Source organism: Cavia porcellus, unplaced genomic scaffold (genome assembly GCF_034190915.1).
Source record: "Cavia porcellus strain 051 isolate PalLab524CR breed Dunkin Hartley unplaced genomic scaffold, mCavPor4.1 scaffold_2, whole genome shotgun sequence".
In the NCBI taxonomy this organism is placed as follows: domain Eukaryota; kingdom Metazoa; phylum Chordata; class Mammalia; order Rodentia; family Caviidae; genus Cavia; species Cavia porcellus.
The window spans coordinates 93,009,809-93,023,336 of record NW_026947485.1 but is presented as its reverse complement, the minus strand read 5'-3'; the positions used below and the strand labels follow the sequence as shown (position 1 = coordinate 93,023,336).

Genomic DNA, 13,528 nt, shown 5'->3' with positions numbered 1-13,528 from the left:
GAAGGCTGCTTCCTGCAGGCAGCCAGCATGGGCAGAAAGAACTAGCACCCACCTTCGCTTGCTGACTACCACCACCAAAAGGCTGTTTCCTGTAGGCAGCCAGCATGAGTAAAGAGAAGCAGATAGATCCATCTCTGCCTACCAGCTGCTGCCACCAAAATCTTCTTCCTGTAGATAGCCAGTGCAGGCAGAGAGAACTAACAAAGTCTTGCTTTCTGTGGGCAGCCAGCAGGAGCAGGTAAGCCCCATGCATCTGTAGGCCACCACTGGAAGTCCTTACTTCCTTCAGGCAGCCATCATCCTCTAAGAGAACCAGACAAACACATGGGAAGTCCCAGTGTAAACACATAGGCTGAGAGAAGTAGCCCTACTACCATGCACCCCTGACCATCAGGGAAGCCCCAAAGTAGTTCCACAGGTCTGGAGAAGCCCACTTCATGCCCTGCTGCCTCTCTGTAAACCAAGGGTCAGAAGATCCCAGATGTCTGCCCCATTCCCTTACACTATGGAGGAACAGCCAAAGTAGAAAATGCCTGGGGCCCCACAATCAGCTTGTTGGGAAGAAACCAGGATAATGTCAAATAAAGCAGCAAAAGGCAATCTCAGACCTCCACCTACACAGAACAAGTCTTGGAGACACAGACATAAAAGAAAGTGAAAGTCACACACATGAAAAGATAGCAACTAAAGTAAAGAAACTGTAAAAGTAATCAAATCAGAAATAACGTCTCAGGTAAAAGAAAAAAATCACAAACATAATGAAAGAATTGCTAAGTATATCTTAAAAAGACACATAAAACGTGGCATAGATAAATAATGGAAATCTTGAATGAACAATATAGAAAAAATTACAATGCATGAAACAGGTTCAAAGAGAGATCCAGGTCAATCAAAACCTGGCAAAACTACTTGAAAGAGTCTGAAAATAAATTTTCAGCCTTGAAGATAAGCTTGCCGCTAGCAATCATGAAAGGAAAGACCTCTTAAAAACAACAAGGAGGGCTGGGGATTTAGCTCAGCAGCATAAACACTTACCCTGCAAGCATGACATCATGAGTTTGATCCTCAGTCCCTTTCCTAAATTAAAAAAAATTTAAAAATAACAAGGAACCAGGAAATAATTCAACAGCTGTAAGATGATGCAAAGAAACTTAATTTAAGAATGATAGTTATCCATGAAGAAGCAGAGATCAACACAAATGAAATTAAAAGGCTATTTACAGAAGCAGAAATAGCAGAAAACTTCCCAAACATGGGGAAAGGATCTGTCATGCAGATAAATGAGGCATATGGAACTCCAACTAGCCATAACCAAAGTAAATCTACAACCGGATATATAACAATCAAGATCCCACAAATTCAGCACAAGAAAAAAGAAACGGAACACCTATAAAGGAAAACCCATCAGAATCACATCAGACTTGTTGACACAAACCATCAAGTCAAGAAGAGTTTGAAGTGGTGTTTCAAATCCTGAAAGAAAATAACTTCCAACCCAGACTGATGCACCCTGCAAAACTATCTTTCAAAATGGATGGAAAAATATGATACTTCCATGATAAAGAACAACTGAAGGAATTCATGGCCACCAAATCAACACTACCGAGAGTGCTAACAGATATTCTAGAGAGAGATAAAGATGAACATGGTTACAGGAACAGCAGCAGAGGAGGATAACCAAACAGGGCAGGCAGCTGAATAAAGAGGAAAGTTGGAGGGCCTACAATAGGAGGATAGCAGGGCAGAGACAAACCAATATATGCTGATTGTAACCATGGATGTCGATGGCCTCAATTCAACAAGAAAAAGTAACACGGGCAGAGGACATCAAGAAATATTTTGCATAAAAGAAATACATTTAACTCAAAAGGAAATTCATAGACTGAAAATCAAAGCAGAGAAAACAGTTATTTCATGTGACAGGAAACCAGAAAAAAGCAAGGATAACTTGCCCACCAACACAGAATGGATAAGAAAGATATGGTATTTTCATATAATGGAAAAGTGTCCAGCTATAAAGTAATATAATCTCGAGGCTCTTCTAGGTAAATGGATGCAACTGGAGATCATGTTCATGGGCAACAGTTTGAACTCATACAGGTAAATCCTGGCATAAAAAATAGAAGGAGTTAGTGGGATCCAAAAAGCAAAATAGATATTATAAAAGTGATAGGGGAGGAAACACCTAGGAGGAGAAAGTGGTAACCACTGTTAATTTCTTATTGTCTTGTCTTGAACTCTTGTATTGTTTTCACAATTTTGTTAGGCTTGGTTTTTTCTGTCTTGTTTTGTTGGATTTTGCTGTCTGATGATACAGGCAGCTACTTTGAACATAATGGGATGTATTATGGTAACCATGGTTGATTTCCTATTATCTTGTTTGGAAGTCTTATAATACTTTCATTCATTTGTTAATTGTTTTATTGTTTTGTTTTGTTTGATTTTACTCTGTGTGATGGTATGAATGGCTATTTTAAAGAAAACAATATATTATGGTAGCTATTCCTGATTTTCTATCATTTTGTTTTGAAGTCCTATAATCCTTTAATTGTTTTGTTTTGATTAGTTTTATTCTGATGTGTTTTGATTTCATTATATGTGATAGTATGGACAACTGTTTTGAAGAAAATGAGACATTATAGTAATCATTGTTCATTTCCTGCTATTTGGTTTCAAAGTTCTGTAATGCTTTCATTCTTTTGATTGATTTTATGCTATTTTGTTATGTTTGGTATTATTATGTATAAACTTATGGACAACCATATTGAAGAAAAAGAGAGACATTATGGTAGCCACTGTTGATTTCCTCTTGTCTTCTTTTGAAGTCCTGTATTGCTTGTATTGTTCTATTCTGATTTTCTTTGTTTTGTTTTGTTCTCTTTAAAAGAAAAAAAAGAGCAATTCAACAGCTCCAAAATGATGCAAAGAAAAACAATACATCATGGGTAGGTGTCAATAAAAATGTAGGAGTCAATGAAAATGAAATTTAAAAACCATTTGTAGAAGTAAGAACAGAAAATTTCCCAAGCATAAGAACAGAATTCCACATCCAGATAAGTGAGGCATATGGAACATCAAACATCTATAAACAATATAAATCTATATCCAGACATATAATAATCAAAATCCCAAATATTCAGCATAAAAACATAATATTAAAAGTTGTTAGAGAAGCGTAATGATCTATTAAGGAAAACCCATTAAAATTATAGCCAACTTCTCACACAAAACTAGCTTAGAGTGAAGTATTTCAAGCCCTAAAAGAAAATAACTTTCAACCCAGAATGATTTTCACTGAAAAACTGTCTTTCAAAATCAATGAAGAAGTAAGATACTTCCATGAAGAACAACTGAAGAAATTCATGTCTACCAATCCAACCCTAGAGACAGTACTGAAAGATTTTCTAGACAGAGATAAAAATGATCACAATTCCCATAACAACATCAGAAAGAAATCACTGGAAGAGCAAGCAATTAAACAAAGGGGACGATCAGGGAACCAACAACAGGAAAATATCACAAAGATAAGCCAACACATATCAGTTATAACCATCAATGTAAATGGCTTCAATTCACCAAGCAAAAGCAACAAATTGTCAGAAAATCAGCAAAGAAATAATAGAACTGAACCAAGCATGTGAACAAATGGACTTGAAATACAAGATACAATGCAGATGTGTACAGTGTTCCACCCAACAATATCACAATATACATTTTTCTCAGTTGCACATAGGATGTTCTCTAAAATAAACTATACACTAGCCCATAAAACATGCTTAAGTAAATTTACATAAGTTGAAATTATCCCATGCATATTATCTGACCATAGTGCACTGAAATTGGAAATTACTGGCAAAAGAAACTGAAAAAACTTCATAAACACATGGAAATTAACACCCTCCTGAGAAACCAATGGGAGACAGTTGAAATTAAAGAAGAAATTAAACAATAACTGAAATTAAATTAAAATGCAGATACACCATGCCAAAATCTGTGGGGGATGCAGTGAAATGGTCCTAAGAAGGAAATATACACAATGAATTCTCACATCAGGAAAACAGAACAAGCACAAGCAAACAACCTAATGCTGTACTTCAAGCTGCTAGAAAAAAGATGAGCACATCAAGAGCAAGGCTTATAAGGGAGAAAATTATAAAGATCAGAGCAGAAATTAATGCAATTAAGACTAAGAAAACAATACAAAGAATTAATTAATCAAAGAATTGGTTATTTGAAAGAATACACAAAACTGATAAACCCCTATCCAATCTTATCAAGAAAAAGAAAGAAATAACTCAAATTCATGCATTGAGGAATAAAAAGAGTGAAACCATGACATATCTTTTGGAAATTCAGAAGATAAAAATATTTGCTTTGAAAACGTTTACTTACATAGGTTGGAAAACACAAAAGAAATGGACAGATTCCTAGAAACATGAATTACCAAAGCTGAATCAAGAAGATATAAAAATGTTAAATAACCCAATATTAGGTACTGAAATTGAAAACAGAATTAAAAAATTATCAAAAAAGAAAAACCCAGGTCCTGATAGATTCATGGCTGAATTTACAAGAAATGTAGAGAATATTTACACTGTTGGAATGTCCACTTTATAAGCTTTAATTTTGTAACTTGAACAATTGTTTCTGAGATGACAAAATGTAATCCATTAACTAGTGATTTCCTACTGTTTATTTTTTTCTGTAAATCTGTATAACTTGTACCCTTTCTCTGCTTTTTTTTTCTTTTTCTCCTTAAATAAAATTTAAAAAAAAAGAAATGTAGAGAATGTTTAATGCAAAACTCCTCACACTCTTTAATGAAATTGAAAGGGAAGCAGTTCTCCCTAACTCATTCCTGCAGCAGATATTACTCTGATAGCAAAACCAGAGAAAGACCCAACGAAAAAGAACTGCAGGCCAGTCTCCCTAATGAACATAGATGCAAAAATTCTCAATAAAATACTAGCAAAAAGAATGTAATAAATCATCAAGTAGATTATACACAATGATAAGTGGGACTTAAGAATGCAAGGATGGTTCAACATATGCAAATCAACAAATGTAATATACCACAATAAGAGAACCAAAAACAAAAATCACATGACCATCTCAATAGATGCAGAAAAATCTTTTGATAAAACCCGACACTCATTCATGATAAAAAAAAATCCTACAGAAAATTGGAATAGTCTCTACCTCAATCTGATAAAAGTCACTTGTGACAAACCAACAGCCACATCATACTAAATGGACAAAAATTGAAAGCTTTCACTCTAACATGAGGAACAAGACAAGGATGCTCACTATCACCATTCCTATTCAATATAGCTCTGGAAATGCTAACCAGAGAAATTAGGCAGAAGAGAGAAATAAATGGAACAAGTATAAGAAAGGAAGAAATAGCTGGGGATTTAGCTCAGCGGCATAAGCACCTGCCTTGCAAGCGGACAGTTGTGAGTTTGATCCCTGGTACTGATAAAAAGAAAAAAGAAAAAAAAAAAAAAAAAAAGAAAGGAAGAAATTAAATTATCATTATTATTAGAACACATGATACTCTACACAGAAGACCCAAAAAACTCCATGAAAGATTGCTAGAATTCATAAACAAATTCAGCAACATAGCTGAATACAAAGTCAAACTCAAAAATCAGTATCAGTCTCGTATACAAACAACAAGCCCACTGAAAGAGAAATTATGGAAATAAATCCTTTCACAGTAACATCCAAAAAAACCAAAATACTTAGGAATCAATATAACAAAGTATGTAAAAAGATTTATATATTGAAAATTAAAATACTCTGAAAAAGGAGATTGAGGGGCTGGGGATTTAGCTCAGCGGCATAAGCTCCTGCCTTGCAAGCAGGCAGTCGTGAGTTAGATCCTCGGTACCAATAAAAAAGAAAAAGACACACAAAAAAAAGGAGATTGAAGAGAATACCAGAAAATGGAAAGATATTCCTTGCTCTTGGATAGGAAGAGCTAACCTTATGAAAATGCCCATACTCCCAAAACTGTTATATAGCTTTAATGCCATCTTGATCCAAATACCATTAGTATACCTCACAAATCTAGAGAAGACTTTTGTAAAATATGTCTGGAAATAGAAGAGACATAGATTAGCAAAGGCAATCCTGAGCAACAAAGGCAAGGCAAGAAGCATCACTATCCACTTACTTGAAATTATACTACAAAGTTACTGCAATAAAATCAGCATGATACTGACAAACAGCATATCTGAGGATCAGTGGAACAGATTAGAAGATGTAGGCACAACTACAAAGACACTCAGCCAGCTTATCTTTGACAAAGATATCAAACACGTCCAAGGGGGAAAGACCTTTAAATAAATGGTGCTGGCAAAATTGGCTTTCCACACAGTGAAGACTAAAACTACACCTATGTCTATCATCATGCACTAAGTGAAAGTCAAAAGGGATCAAAGATGCAAGTATTAAAACAGAAATACCAAATCTACTGAAAAAAAGAGTAGGCAAAAATCTTGAAGATGTAGTGGTAGGCAAAGAATTCATGAACAAAATGCAAACTGCATGAAAATTATGTCAAAGAATGAACAACTTTAAAACAAATTTAAAAGTTTTTCAACATCAAAAGAAATCACCAACAAAGTCAAAATAAAACCACAGAATGGGAAAAAATTTAGTCATCATCCCTCAGACACTTTGTTTTGTTTTTGTTTTTCTCTTTTTCCTTTTAAATAAAATTAAAAAATAAAAAAACACTTCACTTTACAGCATATAAAATATTGAAAAAAGATGAGGCCTCCCAAATTCAAAGACCCAATCCAAAAATGGGCATCTGATATGGATATGCACTTCTCACAGGAAGAAATACAAATGGAAAATAAATACATGAAGAAACATTCAACATTACTGATATTCAAGTAATGCAAATTAAAACAACTCTGAGATTTCATTTCACCCCAGAAAGAATAGTTATTATCAAGAAATCAACCAATAACAAATTCTGGCATGGCTATGAGAAAAAAAGGAACATTTCTCTACCATTGGTGAGAGTGTAGACTGATAAAACTACTGTGGAAATAAAGTGTGGAGATTCCTCAAAAAACTGATTGTAGACCACAATCAATCCATCTATTCTCCTTCTGGGTATTTTCCCAGAAGAATTGTAAACATCATGCCACAGTGATATACATGCACCCATGTTTATACCAGCACAATTTGTAATAGCTAAATCTTAGAAATAACCCAAAAATGTCCATCAACCAAAAAATGGATACTTTTTTATCCATTGTTTTAGCCAGTGTTTTTAGCCAGTGGACTATTAGTGAGCTATAAAGAAGGATAAACTTGAGACTTTCATAGGTAAATGGATATAATTTGAAACCATACTCATAAATAAAATAAATCAGACTCTTGTATGCAAATATCATATTATTTCCCTAGTATAAAAAACTGAAAGAATAAATAAATGCCAAAATGTTTCACTGTGAAAATGAAAGGGAAAGAAATTGCTTAAAGGGGAGAACAACTGGGATAAAGAAATGGAAAAAAGAAAGAAAAGAAAAGATTATATGTGTGTTTATGTGTGTATGTGTGTTTGTACAAGACAGATAACTATACTACTAATCTCTGTTAATTCATCAAAAAATAATTTGTTTTTATTGTTTGATCATTTGAACATTTTGTACCTAAATTTTGTAATCTGAACAACCACTTTGAAGATATTCAACAGTCAACATATTAACTAGTGTTAATTTTCTATTATTTTGTTTTGAAATTCTGTATTATCATTCTTACTCTTTTTTGGTTTTTAAATTAGTAAAATTCCCTGTATAGGGGGGTCATGGTAACCCATTAGGCCACCTCCTGCCTCTCAGGAGTTTCTCTCTCTCTCTCTCTCTCTCTCTCTCTCTCTCTCTCTCTCTCTCTCTCTCTGTGTGTGTGTGTGTGTGTGTGTGTGTGTGTGTGTGTGTGTGTGTGTGTGTATGCATCTTAGAATATCCTCCTACTCTTTAAAAAAGATAGTGTAGTCAACTCCCTGGTAAGTGGCTGTGCTGTGGCAGGCTGTGGCCTCCCCTGGCAGGGAACCACCTGCGACTCCTGAGATCCAGAGATCCATGCCATGTTGGAACTTAGAGCACTAGGAAACCAAGCAACCAAGCTCTCCTCCTTGGTAAGTGGCTGTGGTGTGGCAGGCTGCAGCTGCCCCAGGGAGAGAAATACCAGCCTCTCCTGAGATCCTTGCTGTGCTGGAACTTAGGGTACTGGGAAACCAAGTAAGCAGCTCACCTCCCTGCTAAGCAGTGATGAGCCTACCAGTGCACAGGATGAGAATCAAACATCCCACCTTCCCCACCCACCCACCATTAGCAAATGGGAGCCAGAGCTCTGAGCAGCTCTTGGGACGTTGACCATATGCAATATAACAAATAAGGGGGATTTCCTTCTACCACCTCTTTGAAGGCAAATATTTTTACCATTGTTTTGCTTTATTCTGATTAATGGTATTGCTCTATTCAATATTCTGTTTTGATAAGTTCTATAATGTTCTCTTTTTGTTTTATTTTGCTATACCTGATTGAAGGAACAACTATTAGGAAGATAACAAGATATACTGTGGTACCTATTATTGTTATCCTGGTAACCTACTGTGAAGTTCTGTACCAGTTTCACTAAACTGTCTATACTGGCTTTGATCGGTCTTGTTCTGCTGTATTTTATTATCTTCAAAATAGTTTAAAAATTTTTTGAAAAAGAGTGTAACAATCATCTTTGTCTCTGCAAAATTTTTGTAGTGCTGGATATTGAACACAGAGCACACTAGGCAAATGCCCTACCACTGACCTATAGCTCCCAGATCCTTCTTTTTCTCTTTGAATGTCTCTCCTCATTAATATTTTTTGGCTACAAGTAATAAAAACCTCCTTAAGAAACAAAGAAGATTCATTGGAAGGATATTGCTCACCTCTGCCTCACTTGTCTCTTCACCTGCTTTCCATAAACTTCATGAAAATATCTGGTCCCTGCTGGATTCAATGCCCCACCTCTGTGTTTTCATAGCAGTCTGGGCAGTATTTTTTGCCATCTTTTTACCTGTTAGGCCATGAGCTCCAGAGAGGGCTGTTGGTATTTTGCATGGTTGGTTCTGAGAATTTCAAAAGTATTTGTTAGCTATGTATACAAATTATTGAGAAGGTAAATTTTTTCTGGGAGCCAGTGCAATGGGTGGTAAATATTGTCAACATTTAAATTCCTAAGCAGTTTTCTTGCTTATGGAATCCTATTTCTAGCTGTCAATTTTACTCAATTTCACTAGGTCGTGCCTGCCTCATTCTCTGTCACCTCTCCTGCAGCACAGTGGATTTCCCATTTGAACTTGAGATTGTTCCACTTAACACCATTATGTCATTCTGGAAGATAAGACCATATGCACACCTGTGGACTCCATGCTATCTGGTGATATAAACTGATTGAGTATTTTGGGGCACTCAATCTGAAGTGATGCAGAGAAAATCAGAGAGACAAGAAGGAGACAGAGGAGGAGGCCTTTAAAGTGGGCATGAGCTTTATTGGGGAGGAGGTACAGAACCTCTCAACAAAGTGGGACTACACTGGGGGAGGAGTTTGGGATGAGAAAATGATATATTAACTGCTGATTTGAAGAACATCTGCCTGTATAAACCAGGAGACAGAAAGGTTTACTAGGGGTGAAGGCTCAGGTGGTTGTGGAGTTTTGGGATTGGCGAGGGCTTGGCATATGCATATAAAGGGAAAGGGAGGTTTATCTCTGGAATGAGAAGGAGAAAATAGAAGTTACTCTTGGAGGGATAAGTTGTTTCTCTGGGTCCGAGACCAAGTTGGAGGATGTAGCTAAACCCCAGACTTGCAGAACCTATCATAAACAATTAGATCTCAAGATTTTTTCAGCGACACTTAGCACTTGTTTAAATAACCTTTTACTATAACAGAATTTTTCATGTATGACTTAATCTTCATAGTAACCAGAAATTATTACTTCCACTATATAGATGAGGTAATTGATACATAGGGCAATCTACTTGCTCAGTATAATGAGATGGTCAGTGAAAAAGCCCAGAATCAAGCGTAAGGTACCAAATTCTAAATCATCTATTGATAGTATCAGTGAATGCCTATTACACTACACAACCCAAATAAAGAAAAGGAGAGACTGAGTTTGGGCATGATATGAATTGTAATCATGGCAAGAAGATTGATCAAAAATAAATCACCAGGGCAGGTATGGTGGTACATGCATGTTATCCCAGCACTTGGGGGGCTAATGTAGGAAGATTGCCATGAGTTTGAGGACAGCCCAGGCTACATAGTGAACTCAAGTTTAGACTGAACTACATGATGAGACACTGTCTCAAAAAACAAACAAAAAAAGAGAAAGGAATAAAAAAAGAAAAGTGACCATGTCTCAGTATGTCCCATGTAACTTTTTTATTGCTATAAGAATATTAGTTTTGTTCATTTTTTCTCTTATTATCTATCATAAAACTAGAAACTTGAACCTGAGATCAAAGAAAAGGAGGAGAAAGCATTTCTACTCAGTTTTTTCACTGGAATTTGACATAAGCCCCTATAACTGAGGCCACATTAGGAGTCTCTTGAAAGCATTAAGTTTGCACACTAGACCATTAGCAGCAAAGCAAATGACCCTAAGGTTGCTGAGATCTGCACTCTCTCCTGTGGTGAATGCACCTCACCAAAACTATCACAGTTTCTAAGACCACAAGGCAAACACACATTTCAGGGAAGAGAGGAAGGATCTCCGGGGGTTTCTTTCTGGAGGCAGTAAACATTGTCACTGTTCTGCACAACCCCACCTGGCCTTCCTAATGGACTCACCCCTAAAAGTGACAACAATAATCTAATGAATGTTCAGCAAAAATTTTATGCAGCTCAGCTGAAATAAATTGGTCAAAACAACCACATCTGAACTTGTAATCACAACCTGCTTGACTGATTCTTCCAAGGTTCCTTTTTCCATTGGACCAGAAAAATAAAAAACCTCAAAAGTGCTGAGTTCAGATATTTTAAATAAATGAAAAGAACATATCAAAATTTAATGGAGGAAAATAGGTCAGCTCCCATTTTTCATCAAGAAAAAGGTCTTGGTGAAATAGCCACAGAATGTGCCACAGAAGAAAAAATTACCACTGTTAGAGGAATTGAAACTAAGGCCTAAGCCATATTCCCAGAAGAACTGAAAGCATCATACCACAGTGATATATGTGCACCTATGTTTATAGCAGCACAATTTGTAATCGCCAGATCTTGGAAACAACCCAAGTGTCCATCAACTGAAGAATGGATAAAAAAGTTGTGGTATTTCTATACAATGGAGTATTATTCAGCTATAAAGAAGGATCACATTGAGATATTTATCAATAAATGGGCGCAGCTTGAGACCATATTCATAAGTGAAATAAATCAATCTCGCATGTGTGAATACCGAATAGTTTCCCTAATGTAAGTAATGATTCAAATATATAAAAATATGTGGTAATCATAATTCCCCATTAGGTGGCCTTGAAGCCTTATAAAGTTTTCACTCATTAATTAGAAAGGCTTTATTCTGGGCTTCTTGATATGGAAATATTTGAAGCTAGAGTATATGAAGTTTTATCCAAATATTTCAAGGAAAAAGACAGACACTATGGTAACTACTATTAAGTCGGGTTATATGGTGGTGAAGTACTAGGTTGCTGAAGCAGTCATGCTTTGACCTCTATTGTTATATTGTTATGTCCTGTTTTATCTCAATCTCCCCCTTATTCTTTTAAAAAAATTATTTAGTCATTTCTTATATTTGTCTTAATTAAAGAAAAAATTTAAAAAATTAGGATATATAAATAGTAACTCTTTTTGATTTTCTATTAACTTGTTTTGAAGTCCTGTAATACTCCCACGATCTTGTTTTGACTGATTAGACTCTGTTCCATTCTGTATGATAGTATCAAGTTTGAGGATCTAGGCAACTACTTTGAAGGCAATAAGATTCACTAAGATGCCCATTCTGGTTTGACTATTGTCTTCTTTGGAAGTCCTGTAATGTTTACAATGCCTAAGTTTTATTGGTCTTGTTCTCTACTGTTTTGTCCAACTTTATAATATCTAATGAGATAGACAATTCTTTTTAAGGAAACAAGAGACAACGTTGATAACCATTGTTGATAACCTTGTACTCTGTTCTACACCATGTGCTATGTCTATCCTTGGTATTGACTGACAGCTTTGTTTTGCCATATTTGACTGTATTCTTCCCCCCCCCCAAAAAAAGTAATAAGCACTAAGGAGTAATAAAATCCAAAATGTGTAAATTTTGTTGTAAAAAAGAGAGGGAAAAAAAAAAGAAAAAGAGCTCTAACGGATATAACAGCAAGTGTGTTTAGGGGTGTTAAATAGCTGACTATATCAATGTTTTGGGATCATTGAACACAGCTGTTTGCAGTCTCCCTGTTTGAATGTCCACCTTGTATTCTTTGATACTGTGATTTGAGCAACTATTTTCAAGATGATAATATGTAATCTATTAACAGGTGATTCCTTACTGTTATGTTTTTTTTTTGTAGTTCTGTATTACGTGTACCTTTACACCGCTTTGTTTTGTTTTGTGTTTTTCTCTTTTTCCTCTTAAATAAAAAAAAAAGAATGAAAAAAAAAGAAACTAAGGCCTAAGAGTTTCCTTTGGCTTTGACTTTCTGTCTTCCAAAGTGACAGGAAATGTGGTTTATTTGTAGAATTTCACCATAAATTGCTTGAGGAAAGTTGACTTGGAAAAAAAAATAAACACAAATGTTATGAGCCAGCATGGACAAGGAGAAACAGCCAAATACACTGCACATGACTGCAGGCTGCCATTGAAGACACTTACTTCCCACTGTCAGCCAGGGCAGGTTGGGAGAATCAGACAAACATGCCTCTGTGTGCCAACCACCATTGAGTCCCAGTATAGCCACGCAGACTGAGAAAAGAATCCACCATGCACCCATGGCCACCAAGAAAGCCTCAGTGGAGCTGCATGGATCTGGAGAAGCCTACCCCATGCTCATTACCTCCCTGGGAACCAAAACCTGGGTGCTTGGTTCATTCCTTTGCACCATGGAGGAGGAACCAATGAGGGGAGTGACTGAGACCCCACAACCAGCTCAGGAAAGTGTCAAGATGAAGGAAGGAACTCAGGAAGGATCTCAGGAAAATGCAAAGATGAAAGAGAAAAAGATAATCTCAGACCTCCAGCCCACACATAACAAATCTGGGAGATACAGGCACGGACAAAAATGTAAGACACATACCTGAAGTCTCTGAAAGGATGGCAACTGAAATAAACAACTTCATGAGACTGTAATCAGCCCAGAAGTAATATCTAAGGTAAAAAAAAAAAAAGAAAAGAAAAAGAAACCACAAACATAATGAAAGAATTGCTAAGTGTATCTTTAAAAGACATAGATAAAGAAAGGGGGGGAGCATAGGAAAATGACAGAAACCTTGACTAAACAATATAAGAAGGAATTAC

General features: G+C 36.0%; 1 pseudogene; it reads right to left on the bottom strand.

Moving 5' to 3' along the window:
* LOC100718173 (serine/threonine/tyrosine-interacting protein-like) overlaps positions 1–13,004 on the bottom strand; it is a 15,767-nt pseudogene extending 2,763 nt beyond the window's left edge.
* Positions 13,005–13,528: the final 524 nt, after the last annotated feature.